The sequence below is a fragment of the Hyperolius riggenbachi genome, chromosome 4, assembly GCF_040937935.1.
Source record: "Hyperolius riggenbachi isolate aHypRig1 chromosome 4, aHypRig1.pri, whole genome shotgun sequence".
In the NCBI taxonomy this organism is placed as follows: domain Eukaryota; kingdom Metazoa; phylum Chordata; class Amphibia; order Anura; family Hyperoliidae; genus Hyperolius; species Hyperolius riggenbachi.
The window spans coordinates 148,924,264-148,939,286 of record NC_090649.1 but is presented as its reverse complement, the minus strand read 5'-3'; the positions used below and the strand labels follow the sequence as shown (position 1 = coordinate 148,939,286).

Sequence of the window (15,023 nt, the reverse complement as noted above, 5' to 3'; positions counted from 1 at the left end):
AGAGATCAAAGCGACAGAGGGTATGTGTGTTCACCAATCCAGTCGCCACCCTGCGACGATGAACACACAACCAGGAAGATACAGGTGAGAAGGCAATCGCCAGAGATGGCGATTGCTAACAGCGACACAAGACTGAATAAGCACAGATGAGGAATGTATGTATGTCCACCAATCTAGCCGCCACCTGCGACGGCGGACACACAACAAAGGACACCGAGTGAGAACGCAATCGCCTGAGAAGCGATTGCGAATGAGATTGAGCAAAGGGACAGATTGTATGTGTGTGCACCAAACTAGTCGTCAACCCGCGACGGAGCATACACAACAGCAGATATGAAGTAGGAACACAATCGCGAGAGAGGCGATTGCCAGAGGTGACACAAGGCTACAGCAAGGCAGAGCACGAGACTAGCAAAGGCACAGCAAATATACAATGAGGAGATAAGGAAAATAACAAACGCTAACTAAACGCGAACACCGCACTCATTCGCAACAGTGCACGCGTTTATGTGCGGTCTCCGCGTGTTAAGCACAACAGAGACAAGCACGCCTAACTAACCACCGACAGACAAACATAAAACAGAGGACGCGAGCGCTTGCTTAACGGTTACCTCACCGAGCCTCCAGCAAGCGTTCGTAGCAGACAAGACAGATACACAAAAACAGGAATAAGTGAGAGATAGGATCCACAGCACTAGCGCAAGAGGCTATTGTGATCCAGGAAGACAGAACAGAAGGATCCACAGCACTAGCGCAAGGAGAGTGCGATCCAGGCAGGACAGAACAGATGAGATAGCTGGTAGCAACCGCTGCTCCAGCTATACTCCAAGAACAAAGATCAGAACGATCTTCTGTCGACCACCGCTGGGACAGGACAATCGCAACAAACAAACAAAACAGATATGCAATCCTAACTGCACTAGGGAACCTGCCTAGTGCAGTCCCAGGAATTACTCTAGGCTAATCTTCAAACAATCAGCAAGGCTGACACTCCAGGAATGTTTCACAGGACTAACCCTTATGACCAGCACAGGTCTGTGATATCACATGGTAAATATAGAGCAAGCATACAAAGGATGTGGCTAGGCAATCTGCATGACAAACGTATGCAAATTCCTCAGCAGCAAGCTGCAAAACTGACAAAAGGTCTCTCTTCCAGAGACCTGCAGAATGCAGACCTGAACAGTGGTCAAAAAGCTGCCTGCCTGCGCAGGCAGCCGAGCGGATCCTCACAGTACCCCCCCCTCTAGGGTCGGACTCCAGACGAGCCCATAACCTGATATTTGCAAAAGACTCTAACTGAAGACTCATGAAGGTCAGGACAGCCCGACAAGGCCCAATTCCAGAGTCAGCCCACCTGAAACCGACCTCATCGGAAGGAGAAGCCACCGAAACATGCCCATCAGTACCACAAGTCTCAGTGTAACACCCATCAGGACTGTGAATGCCAGAGAAGAAGCCATCGACACCCACCGAGCCATGCCCACCACCTTCCAAGGACCGTCCAAAAATACCAAACCTGCCACAATACCCATTCGAAGTGTCCCTTTCCACAAAGCACCCACTGCTGATCTCATTCAAGGTACCAGGAAATATTTCTCCCAGGATCTCCCAGAACACTTTGAAGCTCCGCAGAGATCCCAGGAGGGCAGAACGATCACCAGGCTCACACGGAGAACTATCAAGAACCCCTATGGAACCAATGACAATTCCGGATTCAGAATTACCAGGACAAGAATCAAGACCCTGGGACCACCTCTGGGCATGCAGGCAGGCAGGCAACATCAGAACAGGTTTCCACCGAGGAAGCATCTGAGCAGGCTGGCAACCGAGACACACTTGGGCTTTCTGGGTCACAGAACACATCGGGGTACACTAGCCCAAGGGGAACCTTAGGACATGTCGAGGAACTGCCAACCTCAGAGTCCGTCACGACAAGACCAAAACCAGAACCGGGCAGAGAATCATCACGAGCAGTGGTCTCAAGCACTGGACTTTCAAAAGAAGGCTTGGACTCAAACCTACAAATCTCTGTGACAATAATATCATCATTGACTACATATGAGTGAAGCTCCACCAGAGCTGCAAAGGTAGTCAACACAACAGCAATGCCTACTGAAGTGGGCAACACCTCAGAAGGACTTGGGGGGCAGGAGACATCCCCTACAAGTTCTGCACCCTTTGGGAGGAACTCGGAGGTCTCCAGGACATCAGACAAGACCTCAGGAACATCATTTTCCAAGTTTTCTAAGAAGGATTCTGAACTATCCATGTTACAGGGCAAAACTGGAACTTTATTTTGTGGACAGGGCATATGTCACATGGAAGGTTCCACCATAAACTGAGAATGAATTTCATCATCATGAGCGGAATGTACAGGAATATTTACTGGAACACAGACTGACTCCCTAACTTTAATCTCAGTGCACCCAGAATTCTGCGTAGCAGTCAAACTAGCTTGCAATTCAAAAACTGCAGAAAAACAGGTGAGTATAGTAGCAATACCTAGACGAGCCTCTAGGGACACTGCAGGAGACTCTAAACAAGGCCATATTAACTCATCCAGAGTACAGGGTGCAGAATCAGCATTTTCCTCAGAACAAGAAAGGGACTCACAAATGTCAGTGCGAGTGGAGATCATGTTTTCATTCATGGTACAGGGCAGATTCAGAGAAAGCTTCTCTAGGCAAAGCAAAGAAGCTTCAGCATCAGATTCGCAAAACCGAAGCGCTGTCTCACTCTTAGATTCGGCTAACAATGTCAAATTCGAGGAGTCAGAACGCAAAACTTGCGAATCAAAAATCGCTTTAGGTTGTGAAACTGACGCTTCCATAGCGCAAACCTCCGCGATCTGCGGGGCAGACTGTAAGGCGTTCAGGACAGAAACACTGGAGCAACTGTCACCAGGCAACGGGCCCTTACAGGTGTGAACAGGGCGAGACAAAGACGCATTTGCAGTAGAAATAGCGACAACATCAGGAAAAACTTTATTAGACATATTAATTTTACTTTTGATGCTGCATAATTTAGGAATTTTCCCTATAGCAGGATCACAGATGGAAGATCTTAAAGATTTGTCTCTAAATGAAAAGGGGTCCCACACATCCTTGAGAAAACTGGCACATCCATGCCGATCACAATCTGCAGGAACATCCGAGAAACAGGCATCAGATCGCACAGATTCAAACTGCACGCAGTCAGGAGAGAATCCTCCAGGATTCGCACAGGAATCAACCACAGTGGCACACCCACTCATTTCAGATCGCACAATGTCAAGACTCACATGCTTTACCCCAGAAAGGCAGGAACAATCATCCGACAACGATGTCTCTTTATTGGAATCAATTGATTGGTGTGTGTGCAACTCATCCAAAATCGTCTGCCATACATAAATCACCAGATCCACATCACCCTCGTCACATTCATCGGAATCAATCAAAAGGTACATAGAATCGAGACAATCATTCAAGACATCTTCGCTTTTTGCGATGTAAAAATCGCAAAAGGCTTTCCAATCAAAATCAAATTCCTCCATCAAGGCCCCAATGTCCCATGAGGCAAATGGAGGTTCAAACAAGCCAGTATCCAGATAATCTCCATATGGGTGGAGTTCAGGAACAAGAACAGATTTTTTAACTGCTTTAATATAGTGTGCGATCCTACCTATAATAGGATCCACATAAGCTTTGGATTGAGGCAAAAAACCCGGAGACTGAGCAACATCATTGTAAACCTCATTATCATACTGAATGGTTTTGCACATTTCAGACTTGACAGAAATAACCTCTTTATTTGTGGTTGCTATGGGCAACGAATCTTTTGGCTGACAAGCCAAATCAGCAAATTGGCCTGCAAGCACCAACTCATTAACATCTGATAATGACAGAGAAATGTTGCATAAGCTAATCTGATCAGCATCATGCACTGCAGGAAAAAACTAATCTCTGGTTTCAGAGTCCAGTATCTTAAACCTCTTAAAGACACAGGACCGATATTTGACCAAATCGTACAAATCGGAAATTCCCTCTACACTGGGAATTTCGGTTTGGCTGGTCATACTGTAATGATTGAGGAATTCTCTCCGTGATCAGCGCACAAGACGTGCGCTGACACTGCGGAAATCCTCCACAAGCGTATAATTTGAGGAAACCCAGCAAAAGGTGCAATGCACCTGTAGAGGGAAATTCCTGTCGACAGGTGGAGCTGTGGAGTGCAGAGGAACAGCTCCTCTGCCCTGCCACAGACGCCAGACAGGAATTGTACGAAGGGAAGAAACGCAGGGCAAGATAGCCCTGAAAGAGAGAGATCAAAGCGACAGAGGGTATGTGTGTTCACCAATCCAGTCGCCACCCTGCGACGATGAACACACAACCAGGAAGATACAGGTGAGAAGGCAATCGCCAGAGATGGCGATTGCTAACAGCGACACAAGACTGAATAAGCACACATGAGGAATGTATGTATGTCCACCAATCTAGCCGCCACCTGCGACGGCGGACACACAACAAAGGACACCGAGTGAGAACGCAATCGCCTGAGAAGCGATTGCGAATGAGATTGAGCAAAGGGACAGATTGTATGTGTGTGCACCAAACTAGTCGTCAACCCGCGACGGAGCATACACAACAGCAGATATGAAGTAGGAACACAATCGCGAGAGAGGCGATTGCCAGAGGTGACACAAGGCTACAGCAAGGCAGAGCACGAGACTAGCAAAGGCACAGCAAATATACAAAGAGGAGATAAGGAAAATAACAAACGCTAACTAAACGCGAACACCGCACTCATTCGCAACAGTGCACGCGTTTATGCGCGGTCTCCGTGTGTTAAGCACAACAGAGACAAGCACGCCTAACTAACCACCGACAGACAAACATAAAACAGAGGACGCGAGCGCTTGCTTAACGGTTACCTCACCGAGCCTCCAGCAAGTGTTCGTAGCAGACAAGACAGATACACGAAAACAGGAATAAGTGAGAGATAGGATCCACAGCACTAGCGCAAGATGCTATTGCGATCCAGGAAGACAGAACAGAAGGATCCACAGCACTAGCACAAGGCGAGTGCGATCCAGGCAGGACAGAACAGATGAGATAGCTGGTAGCAACCGCTGCTCCAGCTATACTCCAAGAACAAAGATCAGAACGATCTCCTGTCGACCACCGCTGGGACAGGATAATCGCAACAGACAAACAAAACAGATATGCAATCCTAACTGCACTAGGGAACCTACCTAGTGCAGTCCCAGGAATTACTCTAGGCTAATCTTCAAACAATCAGCAAGGCTGACACTCCAGGAATGTTTCACAGGACTAACCCTTATGACCAGCACAGGTCTGTGATATCACATGGTATATATAGAGCAAGCCTACAAAGGATGTGGCTAGGCAATCTGCATGACAAACGTATGCAAATTCCTCAGCAGCAAGCTGCAAAACTGACAAAAGGTCTCTCTTCCAGAGACCTGCAGAATGCAGACCAGAACAGTGGTCAAAAAGCTGCCTGCCTCCGCAGGCAGCCAAGCGGATCCTCACACTTTGTGTGATAAAGTATAGAAATTTAGTGTGACCTTGCAATGACTGGCCAACCTCATGCTTCATTTGGAAATTGTGGAGAATATTGTCCTTCTCTGGAATCTGATGTCAAAAGTGGTTTACTCCCCCGAAAGACATTCTTCCTAAGGATCTAAATCCCAAACATTCTGACTTGTTTTTGGAATTCAGTTCAGTAGTAGCCAACTAGGGAGATGCCACTTCTCTCTTTCCATAAGTATTGGTTATGTGGTTATAATGCTAGATATATTTTTAACATTGTGAAAATGCATGGGGGACAAGAAGGACACACATGGGGGACAGAAGGACATACATGGGGGACACAGTAAGACACAATAATTGGGGGATAACATCTACAAGATGCTCCTAGACCATGATGGATGCACCAGGTTTAGTATATATTTTTTCCCTGGTTTTTGCCCCATAAACCTAGGTGCTTATTATAGTCCAGAGCATCTTATGAAAAATAAGGGGTACATATGGCTGCCACCATATCCCGCTATGTTCAGATGTACTTTAACTGTGATTTTTTTAAATTACAAGCTAATGCGAACTTAACTAATAAGAATAGGCTGTTTAATTTCAGCCAAAATTTGAAAGTGATTCTGTTCCAGGTCTGTGATGAGACATAGGCCTGGTGCACACCAAAAACCGCTAGCAGATCCGCAAAATGCTAGCAGATTTTTGAAACGCTTTTTCTTCTTTTTCTGTAGCGTTTCAGCTAGCATTTTGCGGTTTTGTGTAGCGGTTTTGGTGTAGTAGATTTCATGTATTGTTACAGTAAAGCTGTTACTGAACAGCTACTGTAACAAAAAACGCCTGGCAAACCGCTCTGAAGTGCCGTTTTTCAGAGCGGTTTGCGTTTTTCCTATACTTAACATTGAGGCAGAAACGCATCCGCAATCCAAAATCTGCAGCAGCCCGGGAGTATGCGTTTCTGCAAAATGCCTCCCACTCTGGTGTGCACCAGCCCATTGAAATACATTACCCTAGTGGATCCGCACCCGCAAGCGGATCGCAAACCGCAGCAGAACCGCTCTGGTGTGCACTAGGCCTAAGTGTAGATTTCAATGCCCTTTTTCTCTTGTTTGGACTGTGATGAGACTAAAGACTGCCACACACAGGTCAATTGCCACCATATCAACCAACAGATACATCCCTCTCTCATTGATTCTGATCAGAGAGGAATATAATGGCTGCCCATACACTGCACACAGATTTTGAATCGATTTCAGCATGAAATCGATTCACAACCTATGGATCTGCCGATGCCACCTGCCTCGCCTCCCCCTGCCAGCAGCAATATATCACCTGTCCGCCGGCGCGAGTCCCCGGGTCTATGCTGTCCGTTCTTCCAGTAGCTTTGAAAAAACAAATAAAACAAAGAGACCGAGAGCCCAATATGGTGTAGTATGTTAATAATCAAATGGAGATGAAATGAAAGTAAATGGTAGATGTACTCACAAGTCTGGGTTACCGCAAAGGCAACCACTGTAACTGCAGGTGGGGACAATTGGAGCCTGACCCCACTCAGGCATTAAAAAGTCGCTCTCTGTAGATAGAAAAATGGGGAAAAAACACCCCTCCACCCAGGGTGGACTGTAGAGTAATAAAGCAAGAATAACAGAGGCGCCTATAAGTATAAAAAAATTAAAATCCGCTTAAAAGGAGGGGTGTAGGTGGACACACCTCTCAGGTAAAAAATAGACCAGCCAATACGCTGTTATTTTATAACAGTAACATTTATTGGGGATTCTCCAGGTATGCAACGCGTTTCAGGGGCAAAGCTCCCGCTTCATCAGGCAATCAGAAAGGAGAAACACAGTAATAGGTCAAATTCTGGATCAAGCGCCTCTATCATTATTCTTGCTTTATTACTTCTTCCAGTGTCCTCCTCCATCTTCTCTTCACTTCTAGTCCCGTCCTGTGACAAGCGGAAGTTCAAACAGCAGAGCGACCTCCACTGTCTGAACTTTTGCCTTCTCACAGGACAGAACAGGAAGTGATGAGACGGTGAAGACACCAGAAAAAGTGAGAGACTGTGGGGACCCCCGAGACTTGCACCGGCAGACAGGTGATGTATTGCTGCGTCGGTCATCGCCATATCAAACGACGCGCTCCCAACCCACCAGCGAACGAGTTAAATTTTCCACCTGGGCAGATCGACTGAATCGATTGATTTCCACCTGAAATCATTTGATTTAGTCAATCTGTCCAAGTCAACATTTCCGTTAACAAATTCACAGCAGATTCGATCACAGTGATTGAATCTACTGTATTTTGACGGGCAATCATTTTAGTGTAGAATGAAAAGCTATTGGAAATCTATTGAAAAATCGATCTAAATGCATTATTGCACCATTAGATCCAATGCAACTTTATGGGCCATCTATCTGCTGCCAGCAGCACATCGACCTAGATTTTCCATCCTGGCAGATAGATCAAATCGATCTAAATCAATCAAAATCGGCCGTAAATCGATTGTGCATCGATTTGTGGCCGATTGATCGATTCGTTTGAATAGATCGATCGATGGCTGAAACTGGACGATGTATGGGCCCTTTTAGTTTATGATCAGGGCCGTGCAGAGGGTCCTTAAGTGGGGGGTGCTCAAATTTAAAGAAGAGTCCTTGCAACGCGCTCCTCCCTCCCCCCCCCCTTCCTCCGCACACCCACCCCTCCTCGTTTCTGGCTAGGGGGTATTGGTTGTCATGTGGGTGCTGAATGCAGATGCTGGGTGCCATGCGGGTTTTGGGTATGAGTACCGAGTGTCATGTGGGTTCTGGCTATGGGTGGGTATCGGGTGTCATGCGGGTGTTGATTGCAAGTACTTAGTGCCATGTGAGATCTGGGTGCATGTACTGGATGTCATGTGGGTGTGTAGTGCAGGTACTGGATGTGACATGGGTGTGAATACTGTACCGGGTGCTGGCTATGGGTGGCCTTGGGCGTCACATTGGCTTTGAATGCAGATACTTTGGGTGTGGGTACTGATTAAGTGGTTGTTTGGTGCAGACAATGGGTGCCATGTAGAGGATGTGTACAGGTGTGAGTACTGGGTGCAATGTCAGGCCTGGGTGCAGGTACTTGAGGTCATGTGAGTGTGAGTACTAGGTGCCAGTTATGGGGGGAAGGGGTGGATGTTGGGAGAAGTAGAGGTCAGTGTGGGTGTTGCAGGAAGGGGAAGTCATTGGGGCTGCTGGGGGAGGGAGAGGTCAGTTTAGGTGCTGGAGGAGGTCACTGTGGGTGCTGCTGGGGACAGGAAGGATGCTGCTGGAGGGAGGGAAAGTCAATGTAGGTGCTGGAGGAGGGAGGGGTCAGTGTGGGTGCTGGGGGAGGGAGAGGTCACTGTGAATGCTGGGGGAGGGAGAGGTCACTGCTGTCAGAGAGACACTATCTTACCTGCTCCCACAAAGCTGTGGGGCTGGTTACACTAGGATTCCTGTATGGCACCTCTTTAGTCCAAACTGGATATTGGTGGAATTACTGTGGGTGCAGGGGGTGGGAGGTCACTGTGGGTGCTGCTATGAATTGCATAGTTGCTGCTAGGAGAAGTAGAGGTCAGTGTGGTTGCTGGGGGAGGTAGAGATCAGTGTGGATGCTGGGGGAAGGGTAGGTCACTGTGGGTACTGGGGTGAGGGGGAGAAGTAACTGTGGGTTCTGTGGAAGGTAGAGGTCAGTATAAGTGCTGGAGGAAAGGGAGGTCACTGTGGGTGCTTGGGGGGAGGCCACTGTGGGTCTTGGGGGATGGAGAGGTCGTTGTGGGTGCTGCTGATGGAATAGCCACACTTCATTTCAAAATGGCCCAGGGGGAGCCGGGGCTTCCCGCGGGTGGGCGGGGCTTATCACAGATGGGGCGGGGCTTATTTTGCGTGGCCAGAGGGGCCTTTTTTTAAGATTTGGAAAAGGAGGGGGTGCCTGGGCACCCAGAGCACCCCCCTCTGCACGTGCCTGTTTATGATGATACTATTCTTAAAATAAAGCATTCCCATTGGGTTAGCATCTACTCAGATACTGTATACTGCTTAGGTAGCCTAGAACCTAGGTTCTCAACGTGTGGTACGCGTACCCCAGGGGGTACTTCTGATGGTTCCAGGGGGTACTCTGGCTTCATATACTTAGCCAAGAATAACACATTTAGCGTTTTAGAAAATTACAAATCTTATATAAACAACTCCAAATTTGTATTTTAGCTGATTAAAAGCAATAGTAAATGCTTGGAAATTGTTTAGAACCAATTATCATGTACTATGATTAAATATATATTTGTCAAGGGGTACTTGTGATAATGTTTACTATGCTAGGGGGTACTTGGTCAGTACAGGGTGTTAAAAGGGGTACATACCAATAAAATGTTGAGAAACACTGGCCTAGAACACATTGGTCTTTTTTCACATTCTCAAGTTGAACTGTGAAAATGACAGCTAGGAACTATTGATAAAAAAAAACTATCTCTTTAGTGCATCAGTTATCTTTATAGTGACTTGTTTGGACAAGAATCGTCAACACGTCAGTAGCTCATCATCCAGAAAGAATTCCTGTTTCTCAGGTGTATGTGCCAAGGGCTCGTTCATACTTGCAAACACAAAGGTCACATGAGTTTGATCTACAATGAAAGTATTCAGAATACCATCTGAGCCAAGCTATCCTCTGTAGCTGTCTAACATATCCACTGCATAGTGAGAATTGATGTATATGTTACGGCCAGAACCCGAAGTTTGGCCACTTCTAGTTCTGGCCGGCCACTTCGGGTTCTGGCCGGCCAATGCGCGAAGTGGCCGCTGCGCTGCGGCCAATGTGAGGAATGGAATGAATCCTGTAACATTCATGTATCTTCTGACCGCAGCGCAGCGGCCAAACCTATCGCAACTTAGTTATTTTAATGAAATTAAGCCGGCGGCAATGAAACAGATGAAGCCGCCGGCTTTTTCTCTGCCTCTCTCTCTCTCCTTCCTCTCCCCGCCTCTCTCTCCTTCTCTTATTATGGGCAGCACTCGTGTCCCCCCTTCAGAGTCGTTCGTCGCGCCAGGGAGAGCAGAGCGGGGAGGCTGCAGACATCGCTTCTGCCAGCACCCCGCTCTGCAGGAACGGCAGGCTTCCCTGGTGCGACGAACGACTCTGGAGGGGGACACGTAGTGCTGCCAATAATAAGAGAAGGAGAGAGAGGCGGGGGGGAGGAGAGAGAAAGAGGCAGAGAAAAAGCCGCCGGCTTAATTTCATTAAAATAACTAAGTTGCGATAGGTTTGGCCGCTGCGCTGGGGCCAGAATATACATGAATGTTACAGGATTCATTCCATTCCTCACATTGGCCGCAGCGCAGCGGCCACTTCGCACATTGGCCGGCCAGAACCCGAAGTGGCCGGCCAGAACTAGAAGTGGCCAAACTTCGGGTTCTGGCCGTAACATATACATTTAACATCCAGCCATTTTTACGCCCAGTTCACAATGTACTGCCAGCATTATGACCGAATGAAAGGCTGTGCATTTTAAACTGATCATAGCCTGAAAATTAATTGCAAATCAGGCACTTTAAAACCTAATCTTCTCGCAAGCTCCCATAGGACAAAAATAACTCCTGCAGCTGGTTGATAATAAATATATGGGCTGGAAATTATGGTCACAGTGTAACCACAATAGTCAGTGTATATTTAGTTATCTTATTTCTCCTGCACAATCCAGACAGCTGGAGTCTGAGCTGCAAATGATTACCGCTGAAGTGGGACAAGCGTTTTTTTTTAATTTTTATACTAACAGAACACATTAAAAGCAAATTATTTAAGACCAAACACAAAGTAACTACACATTTACACATTTATAGAAGCATTTCTTAAAGCAGACGTGAACTCAGAACTTCATCTCTGCTCTAAAAGATTAGCAACAGCATAATAACCTTTAAAGAAAAAAAACATTTCTTTGTTACAGCTGATATAAATCCTGCAGTAAATCTGCAGTGTGTATTTACTTCTTTCATGGAAGCAGACATATTGTTAACATCCTGTGTTTACAAATGAGCTCTTTGCAGGGACAGTCAGTAGACACAGCTAAGGGATCAACTTACAACTTGTGATTAGTCACAGATAAGGAGGGATTAGGCCTCCTTTCCACGGACGTTTGATAGGCAATGAATAGCCTTAAACTGTCACAACTGCTTGCTGCTGCCTGGTAACTGCTCACTGCTGTGTATCTGCTGCTCACTGCTGCCTGGTAACTGCTTGCTTAGTGCACAATGCAACTGTTCGTGGAAAAGAGGCCTTAAGCTCAACACACACCATACAATCTTGGTTGTACAGATTTACCAAATCTATGTAGTATAAGGGCCAACAGATTGAAAATACCTTGAATGATTGATTGGATAAGCTCTTATACTACATGAAAGTGGTAAGATTGAACAACCAAGATTGTATGGTGTGTGTTGAGCCTTAGACAGGCCAAACTCTCTAAATACATACAATGCATTTCTATATGTTTTCCATCGGTCCAGTGCAAGAGTTCAGGTCCACTTTAACAATGAAAATACATATTAATACATATTGGTATATTGATCAAAACCTGAAAAACCCATAGTCTAAGCAAAATTCATTGTAATAAAGGGATGGAATTCAGGGTTCAAAATCTACAAAAACGATGCCACAGCACAGATAACTGCCATATAAAAAATAACTTTTATTATTCATACCTATAAAACACACCTCCTCACCCCCATAATAAAATGCCCTCTAATAGGGTACTACCAGCGACCAGTCCGTGTACTGTGTGCCTATTCTGCTATAATGCACAAATCACCATATAAACGGCCTTAGCTGGTGTAAAATTCACGAATTATTGTCCATATGCTGCCTGCCAACTGTGCCTTTTTGTATAAAGCCATGAGAATACCAGAGCCAAAAAACAATTAGAACGGTCTCACCATGTTTGCCACCCTTTCGCAGTGGAATCGCTGGATGCTTCCAGTAAATTGTAAACAGACCTTGCTTCACCGCTCTGGCGACGTCTCGCCTTGCAGTTATAAAAGCTCCATGTTGTACTCTCGGCTGCCTTAATAAGGTAGATGTAGTCCCAGTTGGCGTAAAAGTCACCACGGTCCCACTGTTCAGTCACTGTAGCAGCACATCCAAAACGTGCAGTGAGGGGCTGTCACACGTGTCGACTGGTTTCACCGGACACGCCGGTTTTCTCAAGAGTGAGTCTCAATGAAAATACAAAACATAACCTGCAGAACCTCAGGTGAACTCACAGCCTTATGTCCCTGCCTTAGTTTAGGATATGGTACTGTATCAGAGTAAAACAATTCATCTACTAGTATCATTTAGATTTTTTAGGAGGAAATCACAGCATCCATGGAAAATCTATGCAAACCCAGAAAGCATAAACATAAATTCATAAAGTGAGTGTCCTGGTCGTTGGGGCTTTTCCTAAGCAGAGGCCAACTAGGCATGCGCCTTGAGTGCCACCTAGATTACATCGCAACCTGTTATTGCGCAGTTTCTATTGCTCGCATACTGTGCAGGGGTTCATCAGGTGGGAGGTGGGAGGAGGGAGCAGGCCACAGAGTCTGCTTCCTTACTCAATACACTTGGACACCATAGGAACAGTTCAGCAGAGGAGAGATCTCAGGATACTGCCTTGCACCCCTCACTGCTGGTGACATGTCTGCTGATGCTCAGGAATGTGGATTCTTGAAGTACTGTTAGGAGGGGAAAGAGGTGGTAGAAACTAAAAGCACAATAAAGTTCGCCTTTAAAAAAAAAAACAGTTGTGGCACTGCATGGCGAGAGATCATGTTGCAAAGGAGACAGACATGTAGGGGCTGGTAAAGTGTAGCCTCTTCTGTCGTGTTTCACTTAACTCCATATTCACTGATACTGTGTGTCTATGGATATGGATGCATACGTTTCTCTGTACATGTGTATAAGTATGCATGTGTGTATGTGTAGGCAGAATATACTGTATATTGGCATACATGTGCTTATATGCCAATGTGTGTGTATCTAGGCATCAGTGGCGTAGTTAAGGAGCTGTGGGCCCTGATGCAAGTTTTACAATGGGGCCCCCCAAACATTCTATACATAGCAATTGATACGGCGCACCAAAACCTGCCAATGGCAGCTACAGTGTTAGAGGTGCAAGAAGGGGATGGGGAATAGCTTGTTAATGATTACCACTGTTCAAAGCATCTATAGAAGTGATTATTATGAGCATTGGACCAACAGAGAGCTAATACTGTAGTTGAAGGAGGGCCCTTCAGGGGCCCCTCTGGCCCAAGGGCCCCGATGCGATCGCTACCTCTGCACCCCCTATTGCTACGCCCCTGCTAGGCATGTACATCTATGTGTATTTGTGTATGCATATGCATCTTTGTGTATATTAGAAATTAGTTTGTATTAATTATTGACCTGCCTGGTATCAGTCATTACCTTTCAAATCAGATTAGTCTGGTGCAAAGGTCTGGTTCAGCCTAGGGAAGTTAACACTCATTGAAAACTGACATTTTGTAAATCAGATACCATCTTTATCGTGTATGCAGGTGTAAATGTGCATTGCTTATTAGTACTTAACCTTTTGGCGGCCATTTTTTTCAACAAAGCCACAATGTTTTAATGCCCCTCCCCACGGGGGCCTCCCCCAGCAGGATACAATGCAGAGCAGGCACAGGCAGAGCTTTCATATTTACCTGTCTGGACGCTGGATTGGCTCTCCTCTGACTCCACCCACTGCTCTGGGTTTTCGATCACCTGATTGGTTGATTGATGAACATCTTCTGTAGCACTGTACAGAAGACAATAGTGAGGAGCACAGATATGCAAGTAAGTTCAACTAACAGTAAAATAAGAACATCTTAGAACATACGTACTAAATACATATTGGCCTCGATTCATAAAAGTGCTGTCGGTAAGGTAAAGTGGAGCGGGGAAACACCGCTGGCGGTATTTCCGCCTTCAGGGTGGTAATTCATAAAAATGTTGCTAGTTGTCACAGGCGTGCGGAGATATTCCGCTGTAGGCAGGCATAAGGCTGTCGGGAGACATGCGGAAACAGTAGAAGGAGGCGGAGTCCCTCCGTGCGGTGTTCTCTCTGCAGCTGCTTGGGAGGTCTGTCCCATTCACTGCACTGTATTCCGCACGCTTCTCGCCACATCAGAGGTAGCGGTAATACCCGTCCGCATACCGCTACCTCTAATCTTTATGAATTGACTACTTGCTACTTTTGCTATGATAATCACCGCGCAAGGCGGTGATTTATCACTCTGCTCGCGAATGTCGGCTTTTCATGCGGAAAAAGCCTTTATGAATACAGATTTTGCTGTGTGGTCAGTAAAGTGAGCCGTTTTCAGCATTTCCGAATGCGGGAATGCTTTATGAATCGAGGCCAAAGTATATAGTTCATATGTGGTTTAAAACATCAGCAATACTGATACATGTTCATTTCGTAACGTACCACAGAAACAGGAAACACTAGGATAAAAACCCTAT

The 15,023-nt window shown here is 46.2% G+C and overlaps 1 long non-coding RNA gene across 1 annotated transcript in view; it reads right to left on the bottom strand.

Annotated features, from left to right (window-relative positions):
• Positions 1-15,023, bottom strand: part of LOC137571530 (uncharacterized) — a 70,895-nt gene that overhangs the window by 31,624 nt on the left and 24,248 nt on the right. The window contains exon 2 of the long non-coding RNA XR_011031368.1: positions 14,225-14,319. This is a non-coding gene — a long non-coding RNA (uncharacterized lncRNA). The remainder of the gene's footprint in view (positions 1-14,224; positions 14,320-15,023) is intronic.